This window comes from Dendrobates tinctorius, unplaced genomic scaffold (genome assembly GCF_039654945.1).
Source record: "Dendrobates tinctorius isolate UK_male_01 unplaced genomic scaffold, ASM3965494v1 ptg000250l, whole genome shotgun sequence".
Taxonomy (NCBI): domain Eukaryota; kingdom Metazoa; phylum Chordata; class Amphibia; order Anura; family Dendrobatidae; genus Dendrobates; species Dendrobates tinctorius.
The window spans coordinates 22,751,180-22,763,848 of NW_027361917.1; the positions used below are offsets into that span (position 1 = coordinate 22,751,180).

Consider the following 12,669-nt stretch of genomic DNA (forward strand, 5'->3'; position numbering starts at 1 on the left):
GCCCAGTATACTCTGGCTTTTCATCAGAATGTAAAAATCTTTCGCCTTTTATTAAAGATTTCCGTGGAGAGAAGCAAAACTGAGTTTTGTGGCAATTTTTGCACGCTCCAGCTTGCTGGGACTTCATTAAATGGGTTCAACAACAGAATGAAGGAATGAGTGGGTGGGGTTTTGGTGGGAGACTGTACTCTGGGGCTGCTGGGAAATGTCTCTCATTTGAATATTGTAGCAGTGGATGGCCTTCTTCCAGGCAATGGGACATGTGACTCTCTGGCAGCACGATGGAGCTGAACACGGAGCAGACTGCGGAAAATGGGCTGTGTGTTGCCATTTTTGTTTTTCCATAGCCAAACCACGCACCCACTTCTAGGTGGTCTCCCTGTGCCAAATGAGGGCTGTGCCCATGGTGGTAGGTCAGGAGGAAGCCCTTGCCCAGTATACTCTGGCTTCTCTTCAGAATGTAAAAATCTTTCGCCTTTTACTAAAGATTTCCGTGGAGAGAAGCAAACCTGAGTTTTGTGGCAATTTTTGCATGCTCCAGCTTGCTGGGGCTTCCTTAAATGGGTTCAACAACAGAATGAAGGAATGAGTGGGTGGGGTTTTGGTGGGAGACTGTCCTCTGGGGCTGCTGGGATCTGTCTCTCATTTGAATATTGTAGCAGTGGATGGCCTTCTTCTAGGCAGCGGGACATGTGACTCTCTGGCAGCACGATGGAGCTGAACACGGAGCAGCCTGCGGAAAATGGGCTGTGTTGCTGTTTTTGTTTTTCCATAGCCAAACCACGCACCCACTTCTAGGTGGTCTCCCTGGGCCAAATGAGGGCTGTGACCATGGTGGTAGGTCAGGAGCAAGCCCTTGCCCAGTATCCTCTGGCTTCTTTTCAGAACGTAAAAATCTTTCGCCTTTTACTAAAGATTTCTGTGGAGAGAAGCAAAACTGAGTTTTGTGGCAATTTTTGCATGCTCCAGCTTGCTGGGGCTTCCTTAAATGGGTTCAACAACAGAATGAAAGAATGAGTGGGTGGGGTTTTGGTGGGAGCCTGTACTCTGGGGCTGATGGGAAATGCTTCTCATTTGAATATTGTAGCAGTGGATGGCCTTCTTCCAGGCAGCGGGACATGTGACTCTCTGACAGCAGGATGGAGCTTAACACAGAGCAGCCTGCGGAAAATGGGCTGTGTGTTGCCGTTTTTGTTTTTCCATAGCCAAACCACGTACCCACTTCTAGGTGGTCTCCCTGGGCCAAATGAGGGCTGCGGCTATGGTGGTAGGTCAGGAGGAAGCCCTTGCGCCGTATGCTCTGGCTTTTCTACAGAACGTAAAAATCTTTTGCCTTTTACTAAAGATTTCTGTGGAGAGAAGCAAAACTGAGTTTTGTGCCAATTTTTGCATGCTCCAGCTAGCTGGGGCTTCCTTAAATGTGTTTAACAACAGAATGAAGGAATGAGTGGGTGGGGTTTTGGTGGGAGACTGTACTCTGGGGCTGCTGGGAAATGTTTCTCATTTGAATATAGTAGCCGTGGATGGCCTTTTTTCAGTCAGCAGGACATGTGACTCTCTGGCAGCACGATGGAGCTGAACATGGAGCAGCCTGTGGAAAATGGGCTGTGTGTTGCCATTTTTGTTTTTCCATAGCCAAACCATGCACCCACTTCTAGGTGGTCTCCCTGGGCCAAATGAGGGCTGTGCACATGGTGGTAGATCAGGAGGAAGCCCTTGACCAGTATACTCTGGCTTTTCTTCAGAACGTAAAAATCTTTCGCTTTTTACTAAAGATTTCCGTGGAGAGAAACAAAACTGAGTTTTGTGGCAATTTTTGCACGCTCCAGCTTGCTGGGGCTTCCTTAAATGGGTTCAACAACAGAATGAAGGAATGAGTGGGTGGATTTTGGTGGGAAACTGTACTATGGGGCTGCTGGGAAATGTCTTTCATTTGAATATTGTAGCAGTGGATGGCCTTCTTCCAGGCAGCGGGACATGTGACTCTCTGGCAGCAGGATGGAGCTGAACACAGAGCAGCCTGCGGAAAATGGGCTGTGTGTTGCCGTTTTTGTTTTTCCATAGCCAAACCACGCACCCACTTCTAGGTGGTCTCCCTGGGCCAAATGAGGGCTGTGCCCATGGTGGTAGGTCAGTAGGAAGCCCTTGCCCAGTATACTCTGGCTTTTCTTCAGAACGTAAAAATCTTTCGCCTTTTACTAAAGATTTCCGTGGAGAGAAGCAAAACTGAGTTTTGTGGCAATTTTTGCACGCTCCAGCTTGCTGGCGCTATGGGTTCAACAACAGAATGAAGGAATGAGTGGGTGGGGTTTTGGTGGGAGACTGTACTCTGGGGCTGCTGGGAAATGTCTCTCATTTGAATATTGTAGCAGTGGATGGCGTTCTTCCAGGCAGCGGGACAGGTGACAATCTGGCAGCAAGATGGAGCTGAACACGGAGCAGCCTGCGGAAAATGGGCTGTGTGTTGCCGTTTTTGTTTTTCCATAGCAAAACCACGCACCCACTTCTAGGTGGTCTCCCTGGGCCTAATGAGGGTTGCGGCCATGTTGGTAGGTCTGGAGGAAGCCTTTGCCCAGTATACTCTGGCTTTTCTTCAGAACGTAAAAATCTTTTGCCTTTTATTAAAGATTTCCGTGGACATAAGCAAAACTGAGTTTTCTGGCAATTTTTGCACGCTCCAGCTTGCTGGGGCTTCCTTAAATGGGTTCAACAACAGAATGAAGGAATGAGTGGGTGGGGTTTTGGTGGGAGACTGTACTCTGGGGCTGCTGGGAAATGTCTCTCATTTGAATATTGTAGCAGTGGATGGCCTTCTTCCAGGCAACGGGACATGTGACTCTCTGGCAGCACGATGGAGCTGAACACGGAGCAGCCTGCGGAAAATGGGCTGTGTGTTGCCGTTTTTGTTTTTCCATAGTCAAACCATGCACCCACTTCTAGGTGGTCTCCCTGGGCCAAATGAGGGCTGTGCCCATGGTGGTAGGTCAGGAGGAAGCCCTTACCCAGTATACTTTGGTTTCTCTTCAGAGCGTAAAAATCTTTCGCCTTTTACTAAAGATTTCCGTGGAGAGAAGCAAAACTGAGTTTTGTGGCAATTTTTGCACGCCCCAGCTTGCTGTGGCTTCCTTAAATGGGTTCAACAACAGAATGAAGGAATGAGTGGGTGGGTGGGGTTTTGGTGGGAGACTGTACTCTGGGGCTGCTGGGAAATGTCTCTCATTTGAAAATTGTAGCAGTGGATGGCCTTCTTCCAGGCAGCGGGACATGTGACTCTCTGGCAGCACGATGGAGCTGAACACGGAACAGCCTGCGGAAAATGGGCTGTGTTTTGCCTTTTTTGTTTTTCCATAGCCAAACCATGCACCCACTTCTAGGTGGTCTCCCTGGGCCAAATGAGGGCTGGGTCCATGGTGGTAGGTCAGGAGGAAGCTCTTGCTCTGTATACTCTGGCTTCTCTTCAGAACGTAAAAATCTTTCGCCTTTTACTAAAGATTTCCGTGGAGAGAAGCAAAACTGAGTTTTGTGGCAATTTTTGCACGCTCCAGCTTGCTGGGGCTTCCTTAAATGGGTTCAACAACAGAATGAAGGAATGAGTGGGTGGGGTTTTGGTGGGAGACTGTACTCTGGGGCTGATGGGAAATGCCTCTCATTTGAATATTGTAGCAGTGGATGGCCTGCTTCCAGGCAGCGGGACATGTGACTCTCTGGCAGCACGATGGAGCTGAACACGGAGCAGCCTGCGGAAAATGGGCTGTGTGTTGCCGTTTTTGTTTTTCCATAGCCAAACCACGCACCCACTTCTAGGTGGTCTCCCTGGGCCAAATGAGGGCTGTGCCCATGGTGGTAGGTCAGTAGGAAGCCCTTACCCAGTATACTCTGGCTTTTCTTCAGAACGTAAAAATCTTTCGCCTTTTACTAAAGATTTCCGTGGAGAGAAGCAAAACTGATTTTTGTGGCAATTTTTGCACGCTCCAGCTTGCTGGCGCTATGGGTTCAACAACAGAATGAAGGAATGAGTGGGTGGGGTTTTGGTGGGAGACTGTACTCTGGGGCTTATGGGAAATGCCTCTCATTTGAATATTGTAGCAGTGGATGTCCTTCTTCCAGGCAGCTGGACATGTGACTCTCTGGCAGCAGGATGGAGCTGAACACGGAGCAGCCTGCGGAAAATGGGCTGTGTGTTGCCGTTTTTGTTTTTCCATAGTCAAACCATGCACCCACTTCTAGGTGGTCTCCCTGGGCCAAATGAGGGCTGGGCCCATGGTGGTAGGTCAGGAGGAAGCTCTTGCTCTGTATACTCTGGCTTCTCTTCAGAACGTAAAAATCTTTCGCCTTTTACTAAAGATTTCCGTGGAGAGAAGCAATACTGAGTTTTGTGGCAATTTCTCCGCGCTCTAGCTTGTAGTGGCTTCCTTAAATGGGTTCTACAACAGAATGAAGGAATGAGTGGGTGGGGTTTTGGTGGGAGACTGTACTCTGGGGCTGCTGGGAAATGTCTCTCATTTGAATATTGTAGCAGTGGATGGCGTTCTTCCAGGCAGCGGGACAGGTGACGATCTGGCAGCAAGATGGAGCTGAACACGGAGCAGCCTGCGGAAAATGGGCTGTGTGTTGCCGTTTTTGTTTTTCCATAGCCAAACCACGCACCCACTTCTAGGTGGTCTCCCTGGGCCAAATGAGGGCTGTGCCCATGGTGGTAGGTCAGGAGGAAGCCCTTGCCCAGTATACTCTGGCTTCTCTTCAGAACGTAAAAATCTTTCGTCTTTTACTAAAGGTTTCCGTGGAGAGAAGCAATACTGAGTTTTGTAGCAATTTTTGCACGCTCCAGCTTGCTGGGGCTTCCTTAAATGGGTTCAACAACAGAATGAAGGAATGAGTGGGTGGGGTTTTGGTGGGAGACTGTACTCTGGGGCTGCTGGGAAATGTCTCTCATTTGAATATTGTAGCAGTGGATGGCCTTCTTCCAGGCAACGGGACATGTGACTCTCTGGCAGCAGGATGGAGCTGAACACGGAGCAGCCTGCGGAAAATGGGCTGTGTGTTGCCATTTTTGTTTTTCCATAGCCAAACCACGCACCCACTTCTAGGTGGTCTCCCTGGGCCAAATGAGGGCTGTGCACATGGTGGTAGGTCAGGAGGAAGCCCTTGACCAGTATACTCTGGCTTTTCTTCAGAACGTAAAAATCTTTCGCTTTTTACTAAAGATTTCCGTGGAGAGAAACAAAACTGAGTTTTGTGGCAATTTTTGCACGCTCCAGCTTGCTGGGGCTTCCTTAAATGGGTTCAACAACAGAATGAAGGAATGAGTGGGTGGATTTTGGTGGGAAACTGTACTATGGGGCTGCTGGGAAATGTCTTTCATTTGAATATTGTAGCAGTGGATGGCCTTCTTCCAGGCAGCGGGACATGTGACTCTCTGGCAGCAGGATGGAGCTGAACACAGAGCAGCCTGCGGAAAATGGGCTGTGTGTTGCCGTTTTTGTTTTTCCATAGCCAAACCACGCACCCACTTCTAGGTGGTCTCCCTGGGCCAAATGAGGGCTGTGCCCATGGTGGTAGGTCAGTAGGAAGCCCTTGCCCAGTATACTCTGGCTTTTCTTCAGAACGTAAAAATCTTTCGCCTTTTACTAAAGATTTCCGTGGAGAGAAGCAAAACTGAGTTTTGTGGCAATTTTTGCACGCTCCAGCTTGCTGGCGCTATGGGTTCAACAACAGAATGAAGGAATGAGTGGGTGGGGTTTTTGTGGGAGACTGTACTCTGGGGCTGCTGGGAAATGTCTCTCATTTGAATATTGTAGCAGTGGATGGCGTTCTTCCAGGCAGCGGGACAGGTGACAATCTGGCAGCAAGATGGAGCTGAACACGGAGCAGCCTGCGGAAAATGGGCTGTGTGTTGCCGTTTTTGTTTTTCCATAGCAAAACCACGCACCCACTTCTAGGTGGTCTCCCTGGGCCTAATGAGGGTTGCGGCCATGTTGGTAGGTCTGGAGGAAGCCTTTGCCCAGTATACTCTGGCTTTTCTTCAGAACGTAAAAATCTTTTGCCTTTTATTAAAGATTTCCGTGGACATAAGCAAAACTGAGTTTTCTGGCAATTTTTGCACGCTCCAGCTTGCTGGGGCTTCCTTAAATGGGTTCAACAACAGAATGAAGGAATGAGTGGGTGGGGTTTTGGTGGGAGACTGTACTCTGGGGCTGCTGGGAAATGTCTCTCATTTGAATATTGTAGCAGTGGATGGCCTTCTTCCAGGCAACGGGACATGTGACTCTCTGGCAGCACGATGGAGCTGAACACGGAGCAGCCTGCGGAAAATGGGCTGTGTGTTGCCGTTTTTGTTTTTCCATAGTCAAACCATGCACCCACTTCTAGGTGGTCTCCCTGGGCCAAATGAGGGCTGTGCCCATGGTGGTAGGTCAGGAGGAAGCCCTTACCCAGTATACTCTGGTTTCTCTTCAGAACGTAAAAATCTTTCGCCTTTTACTAAAGATTTCCGTGGAGAGAAGCAAAACTGAGTTTTGTGGCAATTTTTGCACGCCCCAGCTTGCTGTGGCTTCCTTAAATGGGTTCAACAACAGAATGAAGGAATGAGTGGGTGGGTGGGGTTTTGGTGGGAGACTGTACTCTGGGGCTGCTGGGAAATGTCTCTCATTTGAAAATTGTAGCAGTGGATGGCCTTCTTCCATGCAGCGGGACATGTGACTCTCTGGCAGCACGATGGAGCTGAACACGGAACAGCCTGCGGAAAATGGGCTGTGTTTTGCCTTTTTTGTTTTTCCATAGCCAAACCATGCACCCACTTCTAGGTGGTCTCCCTGGGCCAAATGAGGGCTGGGCCCATGGTGGTAGGTCAGGAGGAAGCTCTTGCTCTGTATACTCTGGCTTCTCTTCAGAACGTAAAAATCTTTCGCCTTTTACTAAAGATTTCCGTGGAGAGAAGCAAAACTGAGTTTTGTGGCAATTTTTGCACGCTCCAGCTTGCTGGGGCTTCCTTAAATGGGTTCAACAACAGAATGAAGGAATGAGTGGGTGGGGTTTTGGTGGGAGACTGTACTCTGGGGCTGATGGGAAATGCCTCTCATTTGAATATTGTAGCAGTGGATGGCCTGCTTCCAGACAGCGGGACATGTGACTCTCTGGCAGCACGATGGAGCTGAACACGGAGCAGCCTGCGGAAAATGGGCTGTGTGTTGCCGTTTTTGTTTTTCCATAGCCAAACCACGCACCCACTTCTAGGTGGTCTCCCTGGGCCAAATGAGGGCTGTGCCCATGGTGGTAGGTCAGTAGGAAGCCCTTACCCAGTATACTCTCGCTTTTCTTCAGAACGTAAAAATCTTTCGCCTTTTACTAAAGATTTCCATGGAGAGAAGCAAAAGTGATTTTTGTGGCAATTTTTGCACGCTCCAGCTTGCTGGCGCTATGGGTTCAACAACAGAATGAAGGAATGAGTGGGTGGGGTTTTGGTGGGAGACTGTACTCTGGGGCTTATGGGAAATGCCTCTCATTTGAATATTGTAGCAGTGGATGGCCTTCTTCCAGGCAGCTGGACATGTGACTCTCTGGCAGCAGGATGGAGCTGAACACGGAGCAGCCTGCGGAAAATGGGCTGTGTGTTGCCGTTTTTGTTTTTCCATAGTCAAACCATGCACCCACTTCTAGGTGGTCTCCCTGGGCCAAATGAGGGCTGTGCCCATGGTGGTAGGTCAGGAGGAAGCCCTTGCCCAGTATACTCTGGCTTCTCTTCAGAACGTAAAAATCTTTCGCCTTTTACTAAAGATTTCCGTGGAGAGAAGCAATACTGAGTTTTGTGGCAATTTCTCCGCGCTCTAGCTTGTAGTGGCTTCCTTAAATGGGTTCTACAACAGAATGAAGGAATGAGTGGGTGGGGTTTTGGTGGGAGACTGTACTCTGGGGCTGCTGGGAAATGTCTCTCATTTGAATATTGTAGCAGTGGATGGCGTTCTTCCAGGCAGCGGGACAGGTGACGATCTGGCAGCAAGATGGAGCTGAACACGGAGCAGCCTGCGGAAAATGGGCTGTGTGTTGCCGTTTTTGTTTTTCCATAGCCAAACCACGCACCCACTTCTAGGTGGTCTCCCTGGGCCAAATGAGGGCTGTGCCCATGGTGGTAGGTCAGGAGGAAGCCCTTGCCCAGTATACTCTGGCTTCTCTTCAGAACGTAAAAATCTTTCGTCTTTTACTAAAGGTTTCCGTGGAGAGAAGCAATACTGAGTTTTGTAGCAATTTTTGCACGCTCCAGCTTGCTGGGGCTTCCTTAAATGGGTTCAACAACAGAATGAAGGAATGAGTGGGTGGGGTTTTGGTGGGAGACTGTACTCTGGGGCTGCTGGGAAATGTCTCTCATTTGAATATTGTAGCAGTGGATGGCGTTCTTCCAGACAGCGGGACAGGTGACAATCTGGCAGCAAGATGGAGCTGAACACGGAGCAGCCTGCGGAAAATGGGCTGTGTGTTGCCGTTTTTGTTTTTCCATAGCCAAACCACGCACCCACTTCTAGGTGGTCTCCCTGGGCCTAATGAGGGTTGCGGCCATGTTGGTAGGTCTGGAGGAAGCCTTTGCCCAGTATACTCTGGCTTTTCTTCAGAACGTAAAAATCTTTTGCCTTTTATTAAAGATTTCGGTGGAGAGAAGCAAAACTGAGTTTTCTGGCAATTTTTGCACGCTCCAGCTTGCTGGGGCTTCCTTAAATGGGTTCAACAACAGAATGAAGGAATGAGTGGGTGGGGTTTTGGTGGGAGACTGTACTCTGGGGCTGCTGGGAAATGTCTCTCATTTGAATATTGTAGCAGTGGATGGCCTTCTTCCAGGCAGCGGGACATGTGACTCTCTGGCAGCAAGATGGAGCTGAACATGGAGCAGCCTGCGGAAAATGGGCTGTGTGTTGCCGTTTTTGTTTTTCCATAGCCAAACCACGCACCCACTTCTAGGTGGTCTCCCTGGGCCAAATGAGGGCTGTGCCCATGGTGGTAGGTCAGGAGGAAGCCCTTGCCCAGTATACTCTGGCTTCTCTTCAGATTGTAAAAATCTTTCACCTTTTATTAAAGATTTCCGTGGAGAGAAGCAAAACTGAGTTTTGTGGCAATTTTTGCACGCTCCAGCTTGCTGGGACTTCCTTAAATGGCTTCAACAACAGAATGAAGGAATGAATGTGTGGGGTGTTGGTGGGAGACTGTACTCTGGGGCAGCTGGGAAATGTCTCTCATTTGAATATTGTAGCTCTGGATGGCCTTCTTCCAGGCAGCGGGACATGTGAGTCTCTGGCAGCACGATGGAGCTGAACACGGAGCAACCTGTGGAAAATGGGCTGTGTGGTGCCGTTTTTGTTTTTCCATAGCAAAACCACGCACCCACTTCTAGGTGTTCTCCCTGGGCCTAATGAGGGTTGCGGCCATGTTGGTTGGTCTGGAGGAAGCCTTTGCCCATTATACTCTGGCTTTTCTTCATAACGTAAAAATCTTTTTCCTTTTACTAAAGATTTCGGTGGAGAGAAGCAAAACTGAATTTTGTGGCAATTTTTGCACGCTCCAGCTTGCTGGGGCTTCCTTAAATGGGTTCAACAACAGAATGAAGGAATGAGTGGGTGGGGTTTTGGTGGGAGACTGTACTCTGGGGCTGCTGGGAAATGTCTCTCATTTGAATATTGTAGCAGTGGATGGCCTTCTTCCAGGCAGCGGGACATGTGACTCTCTGGCAGCAAGATGGAGCTGAACATGGAGCAGCCTGCGGAAAATGGGCTGTGTGTTGCCGTTTTTGTTTTTCCATAGCCAAACCACGCACCCACTTCTAGGTGGTCTCCCTGGGCCAAATGAGGGCTGTGCCCATGGTGGTAGGTCAGGAGGAAGCCCTTGCCCAGTATACTCTGGCTTCTCTTCAGAATGTAAAAATCTTTCGCCTTTTACTAAAGATTTCCGTGGAGAGAAGCAAAGCTGAGTTTTGTGGCAATTTTTGCACGCTCCAGCTTGCTGGGGCTTCCTTAAATGGGTTCAACAACAGAATGAAGGAATGAGTGGGTGGGGTTTTGGTGGGAGACTGTACTCTGGGGCTGCTGGGAGATGTCTCTCATTTGAATATTGTAGCAGTGGATGGCCTTCTTCCAGGCAGCGGGACATGTGACTTTCTGGCAGCAGGATGGAGCTGAACACGGAGCAGCCTGCGGAAAATGGGCTGTGTGTTGCCGTTTTTGTTTTTCCATAGCCAAACCACGCACCCACTTCTAGGTGGTCTCCCTGGGCCAAATGAGGGCTGTGCCCATGGTGGTAGGTCAGGAGGAAGCCCTTGCCCAGTATACTCTGGCTTCTCTTCAGAACGTAAAAATCTTTCGCCTTTTACTAAAGATTTCCGTGGAGAGAAGCAAAACTGAATTTTGTGGCAATTTTTGCACGCTCCAGCTTGCTGGGGCTTCCTTAAATGGGTTCAACAACAGAATGAAGGAATGAGTGGGTGGGGTTTTGGTGGGAGACTGTACTCTGGGGCTGCTGGGAAATGTCTCTCATTTGAATATTGTAGCAGTGGATGGCCTTCTTCCAGGCAGCGGGACATGTGACTCTCTGGCAGCAAGATGGAGCTGAACATGGAGCAGCCTGCGGAAAATGGGCTGTGTGTTGCCGTTTTTGTTTTTCCATAGCCAAACCACGCACCCACTTCTAGGTGGTCTCCCTGGGCCAAATGAGGGCTGTGCCCATGGTGGTAGGTCAGGAGGAAGCACTTGCCCAGTATACTCTGGCTTTTCATCAGAATGTAAAAATCTTTCGCCTTTTATTAAAGATTTCCGTGGAGAGAAGCAAAACTGAGTTTTGTGGCAATTTTTGCACGCTCCAGCTTGCTGGGACTTCGTTAAATGGGTTCAACAACAGAATAAAGGAATGAGTGGGTGGGGTTTTGGTGGGAGACTGTACTCTGGGGCTGCTGGGAAATGACTCTCATTTGAATATTGTAGCCATGGATGGCCTTCTTCCAGGCAGCGGGACACGTGACGCTCTGGCAGCAGGATGGAGCTGAACACGGAGCAGCCTGCGGAAAATGGGCTGTGTGTTGCCGTTTTTGTTTTTCCATAGCCAAACCACGCACCCACTTCTAGGTGGTCTCCCTGGGCCAAATGAGGGCTGTGCCCATGGTGGTAGGTCAGGAGGAAGCCCTTGCCCAGTATACTCTGGCTTCTCTTCAGAACGTAAAAATCTTTCGCCTTTTACTAAAGATTTCCGTGGAGAGAAGCAAAACTGAATTTTGTGGCAATTTTTGCACGCTCCAGCTTGCTGGGGCTTCCTTAAATGGGTTCAACAACAGAATGAAGGAATGAGTGGGTGGGGTTTTGGTGGGAGACTGTACTCTGGGGCTGCTGGGAAATGTCTCTCATTTGAATATTGTAGCAGTGGATGGCCTTCTTCCAGGCAGCGGGACATGTGACTCTCTGGCAGCAAGATGGAGCTGAACATGGAGCAGCCTGCGGAAAATGGGCTGTGTGTTGCCGTTTTTGTTTTTCTATAGCCAAACCACGCACCCACTTCTAGGTGGTCTCCCTGGGCCAAATGAGGGCTGTGCCCATGGTGGTAGGTCAGGAGGAAGCCCTTGCCCAGTATACTCTGGCTTTTCTTCAGAATGTAAAAATCTTTCGCCTTTTATTAAAGATTTCCGTGGAGAGAAGCAAAACTGAGTTTTGTGGCAATTTTTGCACGCTCCAGCTTGCTGGGGCTTCCTTAAATGGGTTCAACAACAGAATGAAGGAATGAGTGGGTGGGGTTTTGGTGGGAGACTGTACTCTGGGGCTGCTGGGAAATGTCTCTCATTTGAATATTGTAGCAGTGGATGGCCTTCTTCCAGGCAGCGGGACATGTGACTCTCTGGCAGCACGATGGAGCTGAACACGGAGCAGCCTGCGGAAAATGGGCTGTGTGTTGCCATTTTTGTTTTTCCATAGCCAAACCACGCACCCACTTCTAGGTGGTCTCCCTGGGCCAAATGAGGGCTGTGCCCATGGTGGTAGGTCAGGAGGAAGCCCTTGCCCAGTATACTCTGGCTTCTCTTCAGAACGTAAAAATCTTTCGCCTTTTACTAAAGATTTCCGTGGAGAGAAGCAAAACTGAGTTTTGTGGCAATTTTTGCATGCTCCAGCTTGCTGGGGCTTCCTTAAATGGGTTCAACAACAGAATGAAGGAATGAGTGGGTGGGGTTTTGGTGGGAGACTGTACTCTGGGGCTGCTGTGATATGTCTCTCATTTGAATATTGTAGCAGTGGATGGCCTTCTTCTAGGCAGCGGGACATGTGACTCTCTGGCAGCACGATGGAGCTGAACACGGAGCAGCCTGCGGAAAATGGGCTGTGTGTTGCCGTTTTTGTTTTTCCATAGCCAAACCACGCACCCACTTCTAGGTGGTCTCCCTGGGCCAAATGAGGGCTGTGACCATGGTGGTAGGTCAGGAGGAAGCCCTTGCCCAGTATACTCTGGCTTCTTTTCAGAATGTAAAAATCTTTCGCCTTTTACTAAAGATTTCTGTGGAGAGAAGCAAAACTGAGTTTTGTGGCAATTTTTGCATGCTCCAGCTTGCTGGGGCTTCCTTAAATGGGTTCAACAACAGAATGAAAGAATGAGTGGGTGGGGTTTTGGTGGGAGACTGTACTCTGGGGCTGATGGGAAATGCCTCTCATTTGAATA

The 12,669-nt window shown here is 49.3% G+C and overlaps 30 non-coding genes across 30 annotated transcripts; all 30 read left to right on the top strand.

Moving 5' to 3' along the window:
* The first annotated feature begins 7 nt into the window (after nucleotides 1–7).
* On the top strand, nucleotides 8–123 carry LOC141064546 (U5 spliceosomal RNA). The gene has a single exon (XR_012225748.1). It is a non-coding gene; the product is annotated as a U5 spliceosomal RNA (small nuclear RNA).
* A 314-nt stretch (nucleotides 124–437) lies between these two features.
* LOC141064917 (U5 spliceosomal RNA) lies at nucleotides 438–553 on the top strand. Its single transcript, XR_012226080.1, has one exon. It is a non-coding gene; the product is annotated as a U5 spliceosomal RNA (small nuclear RNA).
* A 312-nt stretch (nucleotides 554–865) lies between these two features.
* On the top strand, nucleotides 866–981 carry LOC141064088 (U5 spliceosomal RNA). The gene has a single exon (XR_012225332.1). It is a non-coding gene; the product is annotated as a U5 spliceosomal RNA (small nuclear RNA).
* Nucleotides 982–1,295: 314 nt separating this feature from the next.
* Nucleotides 1,296–1,411, top strand: LOC141064117 (U5 spliceosomal RNA). Its single transcript, XR_012225358.1, has one exon. It is a non-coding gene; the product is annotated as a U5 spliceosomal RNA (small nuclear RNA).
* A 314-nt stretch (nucleotides 1,412–1,725) lies between these two features.
* Nucleotides 1,726–1,841, top strand: LOC141064165 (U5 spliceosomal RNA). The gene has a single exon (XR_012225402.1). It is a non-coding gene; the product is annotated as a U5 spliceosomal RNA (small nuclear RNA).
* A 313-nt stretch (nucleotides 1,842–2,154) lies between these two features.
* Nucleotides 2,155–2,270, top strand: LOC141065181 (U5 spliceosomal RNA). Its single transcript, XR_012226321.1, has one exon. It is a non-coding gene; the product is annotated as a U5 spliceosomal RNA (small nuclear RNA).
* A 307-nt stretch (nucleotides 2,271–2,577) lies between these two features.
* Nucleotides 2,578–2,693, top strand: LOC141064379 (U5 spliceosomal RNA). Its single transcript, XR_012225596.1, has one exon. It is a non-coding gene; the product is annotated as a U5 spliceosomal RNA (small nuclear RNA).
* Nucleotides 2,694–3,007: 314 nt separating this feature from the next.
* LOC141063788 (U5 spliceosomal RNA) lies at nucleotides 3,008–3,123 on the top strand. Its single transcript, XR_012225065.1, has one exon. It is a non-coding gene; the product is annotated as a U5 spliceosomal RNA (small nuclear RNA).
* A 318-nt stretch (nucleotides 3,124–3,441) lies between these two features.
* Nucleotides 3,442–3,557, top strand: LOC141065244 (U5 spliceosomal RNA). The gene has a single exon (XR_012226378.1). It is a non-coding gene; the product is annotated as a U5 spliceosomal RNA (small nuclear RNA).
* A 314-nt stretch (nucleotides 3,558–3,871) lies between these two features.
* On the top strand, nucleotides 3,872–3,987 carry LOC141064051 (U5 spliceosomal RNA). Its single transcript, XR_012225298.1, has one exon. It is a non-coding gene; the product is annotated as a U5 spliceosomal RNA (small nuclear RNA).
* Nucleotides 3,988–4,294: 307 nt separating this feature from the next.
* Nucleotides 4,295–4,409, top strand: LOC141064385 (U5 spliceosomal RNA). Its single transcript, XR_012225601.1, has one exon. It is a non-coding gene; the product is annotated as a U5 spliceosomal RNA (small nuclear RNA).
* A 315-nt stretch (nucleotides 4,410–4,724) lies between these two features.
* LOC141065227 (U5 spliceosomal RNA) lies at nucleotides 4,725–4,840 on the top strand. Its single transcript, XR_012226362.1, has one exon. It is a non-coding gene; the product is annotated as a U5 spliceosomal RNA (small nuclear RNA).
* Nucleotides 4,841–5,154: 314 nt separating this feature from the next.
* Nucleotides 5,155–5,270, top strand: LOC141064166 (U5 spliceosomal RNA). The gene has a single exon (XR_012225403.1). It is a non-coding gene; the product is annotated as a U5 spliceosomal RNA (small nuclear RNA).
* Nucleotides 5,271–5,583: 313 nt separating this feature from the next.
* LOC141065183 (U5 spliceosomal RNA) lies at nucleotides 5,584–5,699 on the top strand. Its single transcript, XR_012226323.1, has one exon. It is a non-coding gene; the product is annotated as a U5 spliceosomal RNA (small nuclear RNA).
* A 307-nt stretch (nucleotides 5,700–6,006) lies between these two features.
* On the top strand, nucleotides 6,007–6,122 carry LOC141064380 (U5 spliceosomal RNA). The gene has a single exon (XR_012225597.1). It is a non-coding gene; the product is annotated as a U5 spliceosomal RNA (small nuclear RNA).
* Nucleotides 6,123–6,436: 314 nt separating this feature from the next.
* On the top strand, nucleotides 6,437–6,552 carry LOC141065041 (U5 spliceosomal RNA). Its single transcript, XR_012226192.1, has one exon. It is a non-coding gene; the product is annotated as a U5 spliceosomal RNA (small nuclear RNA).
* A 318-nt stretch (nucleotides 6,553–6,870) lies between these two features.
* LOC141065257 (U5 spliceosomal RNA) lies at nucleotides 6,871–6,986 on the top strand. Its single transcript, XR_012226389.1, has one exon. It is a non-coding gene; the product is annotated as a U5 spliceosomal RNA (small nuclear RNA).
* A 314-nt stretch (nucleotides 6,987–7,300) lies between these two features.
* On the top strand, nucleotides 7,301–7,416 carry LOC141064645 (U5 spliceosomal RNA). Its single transcript, XR_012225837.1, has one exon. It is a non-coding gene; the product is annotated as a U5 spliceosomal RNA (small nuclear RNA).
* A 307-nt stretch (nucleotides 7,417–7,723) lies between these two features.
* Nucleotides 7,724–7,838, top strand: LOC141064386 (U5 spliceosomal RNA). The gene has a single exon (XR_012225602.1). It is a non-coding gene; the product is annotated as a U5 spliceosomal RNA (small nuclear RNA).
* A 315-nt stretch (nucleotides 7,839–8,153) lies between these two features.
* LOC141065228 (U5 spliceosomal RNA) lies at nucleotides 8,154–8,269 on the top strand. The gene has a single exon (XR_012226363.1). It is a non-coding gene; the product is annotated as a U5 spliceosomal RNA (small nuclear RNA).
* A 314-nt stretch (nucleotides 8,270–8,583) lies between these two features.
* LOC141064295 (U5 spliceosomal RNA) lies at nucleotides 8,584–8,699 on the top strand. Its single transcript, XR_012225520.1, has one exon. It is a non-coding gene; the product is annotated as a U5 spliceosomal RNA (small nuclear RNA).
* Nucleotides 8,700–9,013: 314 nt separating this feature from the next.
* LOC141064455 (U5 spliceosomal RNA) lies at nucleotides 9,014–9,129 on the top strand. Its single transcript, XR_012225665.1, has one exon. It is a non-coding gene; the product is annotated as a U5 spliceosomal RNA (small nuclear RNA).
* A 314-nt stretch (nucleotides 9,130–9,443) lies between these two features.
* Nucleotides 9,444–9,559, top strand: LOC141064634 (U5 spliceosomal RNA). The gene has a single exon (XR_012225827.1). It is a non-coding gene; the product is annotated as a U5 spliceosomal RNA (small nuclear RNA).
* A 314-nt stretch (nucleotides 9,560–9,873) lies between these two features.
* LOC141065032 (U5 spliceosomal RNA) lies at nucleotides 9,874–9,989 on the top strand. Its single transcript, XR_012226184.1, has one exon. It is a non-coding gene; the product is annotated as a U5 spliceosomal RNA (small nuclear RNA).
* Nucleotides 9,990–10,303: 314 nt separating this feature from the next.
* On the top strand, nucleotides 10,304–10,419 carry LOC141065131 (U5 spliceosomal RNA). The gene has a single exon (XR_012226274.1). It is a non-coding gene; the product is annotated as a U5 spliceosomal RNA (small nuclear RNA).
* A 314-nt stretch (nucleotides 10,420–10,733) lies between these two features.
* LOC141064548 (U5 spliceosomal RNA) lies at nucleotides 10,734–10,849 on the top strand. Its single transcript, XR_012225749.1, has one exon. It is a non-coding gene; the product is annotated as a U5 spliceosomal RNA (small nuclear RNA).
* Nucleotides 10,850–11,163: 314 nt separating this feature from the next.
* LOC141065132 (U5 spliceosomal RNA) lies at nucleotides 11,164–11,279 on the top strand. The gene has a single exon (XR_012226275.1). It is a non-coding gene; the product is annotated as a U5 spliceosomal RNA (small nuclear RNA).
* A 314-nt stretch (nucleotides 11,280–11,593) lies between these two features.
* LOC141064118 (U5 spliceosomal RNA) lies at nucleotides 11,594–11,709 on the top strand. Its single transcript, XR_012225359.1, has one exon. It is a non-coding gene; the product is annotated as a U5 spliceosomal RNA (small nuclear RNA).
* Nucleotides 11,710–12,023: 314 nt separating this feature from the next.
* On the top strand, nucleotides 12,024–12,139 carry LOC141064937 (U5 spliceosomal RNA). The gene has a single exon (XR_012226097.1). It is a non-coding gene; the product is annotated as a U5 spliceosomal RNA (small nuclear RNA).
* Nucleotides 12,140–12,453: 314 nt separating this feature from the next.
* On the top strand, nucleotides 12,454–12,569 carry LOC141063911 (U5 spliceosomal RNA). Its single transcript, XR_012225175.1, has one exon. It is a non-coding gene; the product is annotated as a U5 spliceosomal RNA (small nuclear RNA).
* The last annotated feature ends 100 nt before the right edge of the window (nucleotides 12,570–12,669 follow it).